Here is a 2943-nt window from a genome sequence, read left to right as displayed (position 1 = left end):
CTCAACTTTCATGTGATATGTAAATATTCGTAATTTCTGTTACTGACAAAGACTCAGGTACTGCTAACACTTCTGTGGTTTGTTGCCTACATTCATCATTTCTATTAGATGTTAGTGAAAATAAACAGTTAATTCTTTTCACTTCCAAGTTCATGGGCCTCCTGGACTCTCTTCTTGTAACTCTTAGCTAAAGAACTCAGTGTAACTTAAGTAATAATCCTTGCCCTCAGTTAAAGCTGATGCTGGAGAACTGACCCTGCATGGGATCTTAATCCTGCTCGTAGGGAGTTAGTTGACTTGAAGGGGGAGCTTGATCGCCTGGAAACTCTATTCAAGACTGTAGTGTGTATGTGGACACGTGTGGATAGTTGTCATGAGTGCTACTCACCAAATAGTTCTGGCTTTTCTTCCAGGCACATGACAGGACTGTACTTCCTCACCCACTTGCCATTAGGTATGGCCATGTGACTTCCACCTCTTGTAGCTCTCCTCATACTCAGATTGATTTCACATTCTATCCGTCCTGCCAATCTCTCTGGCCCTCTCACCACTTTCACCCTGGCCCACTTCAGCAGCGCTGGCCTCATTTCTGATCCTTGCACTAGCTGTTCCTTTGGGCTGGAACACTCATCCCCCAAATCTTAGTATGACTGGCTCATTTTTGACTTTTAGAACTATCTACCTTAATATCTTAATTTTTTTTTTTTAGTCAGAGTCTCACTATGTCACCCCAACTGAAGTGCAGTGGCATACTCAGGGACACCGCAGCCTCGACCTGCTGAGCTCATGTGATCCTTTCGCCTCAGCCTTCCAGTCTGGAACTACAGGCGTGCACCACCACACCCAGCTAATTTTTTGATTTATTGTAGAGACATGGTCTCACCAAGTTGCCCAGACTGGTCTTGAACCCCTGAGCACAGGCAATCCTCTTGCCTCAGCTTCCCAAAGTGCTTGTGCCCGGCCAGCATCTTAATTGGTTAACAGCTTTATTGAGATATAATTCACATAGCATACACTTTCTCTGTTTAAGTGTATAATCCAGTGGCTTTTGGTTTATTCATGGAGTTGTCCAACCATCACCACAATCATTTTAGAACATCTTCATTACCCCGAAAAGAAACTCAGTTCCTCTTACTGGTCTAATTCCTTACCCTTTCATGAGTCCCTGATAGCCACTAATCTACTTTCTGTTTCTATGGATTTGTTTATTCTGGATGCTTTATATAAATGAAATAATATAATATGCAGTCTTTTGTGTCTGGCTTCTTTCACTTAGCATGATGTTTTCAAGGTTCATCATTGTCATACCATGTATCAGTGCTTCATTCCTTTTTATGACCGAGTAATATTCCATTGTATAGATATACTATAGTTTGTTTATCCACTCATACACTAAAGGACATTTGGCTTGTTTTCATCCTTTGGTTGTTATGAGTGATGCTCCTATGGACATTTGTGTTCAAGATTCTGTGTAAACATATGTTTTCATTTTCTCTTGGGTGTATATCTAAAAGTGGAATTGCTGGGTCATATAGTAACTCTATGTTTAATCTTTTGTGAACCACCAGACTGTTTTCTGCAGAGGTTACATCATTTTATACTTCCATCAGCAATGCACAAAGGTTCCAATTTCTTTACATCCTTGCCAATATCTTCTATTGTTTGAATTCTTTATTGTAGCCATCCTAGTGTGTGTGAAATGGTATCTTATTGTGGTTTTGATTTGCATTTCCCTAATGACTAATAATGTTGAGTGTTTTTTCATTTGCTTAGTGACCATTTGTATATTTTTTTAGATAAATGTCTCTTCAAGTCTTGTCCATTTTTAAATTAGGTTGCTTGTTATCTGTTGTAAAATTATAGGAGTTTTAAAAAATGTATTCTATATTTAAATCCCTGGTTGGGTATATGACTTGTACATATTTTCTCCCATTCTTTTTTTTTTTTTTTTTTTTTGAGTTAGAGTCTCATTCCATCACCCAGGCTGGAGTGCAGTGGCACTGTCACGGCCACCCCAGGATTGACCTGCTGGGCTCCGGCTATCCTTCTGCCTCAGTCATCCAAGTAGCCAGAACTACTGGTGCCCGCTACCACACTCCGCTAAGTTTTTTTATTTATTGTAGAGATGAGGTCTCGCCAAGTTGCCCGGGCTGGTCTCGAACCCATGGGCTCAGGCAATCCACTCACTCGGCCTCCCAAAGTGCTGGGATTATAGGCTGAGCCACCGAGTCTGGCCTTTTCTCCCATTCTTTGGGCTGCCTTTTTACTTTCTTCATGGTGCCCTTTGGTGCACAGAAATTAATTTTGATGACATTCAACTTACCTATGCTTTCTTTGGTTGCTCATCCTTATGCCATCATACTTGAGAATCCTCTGTCTAATCCAAGGATGTGCAGATTTACATCCACATTTCCTTTTAAGGCTTTTAAAATTTTAGCTCCTATGTTTTGACCCGATTTCATTTTAAGTTAATTTTTGTATATGATGTGAGGTAATGGTCCAGCTTCATTCTTTTGAGTGTTGTTGGATATCCAGTTGTCTGAGCATCTTTTGTTGAAAAGAGTATTCTTTTCCCATTGAATGGTGTTGGCAAACTTGTCTAAAAGTCAATGAATTATAGATGTTTGGGTTTATTTCTGGTCTCTCAGTTGTATTCCATTGATCTACATGTGTATCCTTATGTCAGTAGCACATAGTTTTGATTACTTTGATTACTTTAGTCTCGATTACTTTGTAGCAAGTTTTGACAATGGGAAGAGTTTTTGTACACTCCTCTCCAGTGCTCCAGTGTTGCTTTTTCATTTTCAAGGTTGTTTTGAATATTCTGGGTCCCTTGAATTCTCATCTGAATTTTGGGATCAGTTTGTTCATTTTTGCAGCATTGCCTTTTTTTTTGGCCCAACTCTATACTGTTTGTCAAGGATAACAGCATTCATTTATTCA

Source organism: Carlito syrichta, unplaced genomic scaffold (assembly GCF_000164805.1).
Source record: "Carlito syrichta isolate Samal-C Ts95f unplaced genomic scaffold, Tarsius_syrichta-2.0.1 Scaffold158412, whole genome shotgun sequence".
Lineage (NCBI taxonomy): Eukaryota > Metazoa > Chordata > Mammalia > Primates > Tarsiidae > Carlito > Carlito syrichta.
The sequence above is the reverse complement of the archived record's forward strand: the minus strand, read 5'-3'. Positions refer to the sequence as shown.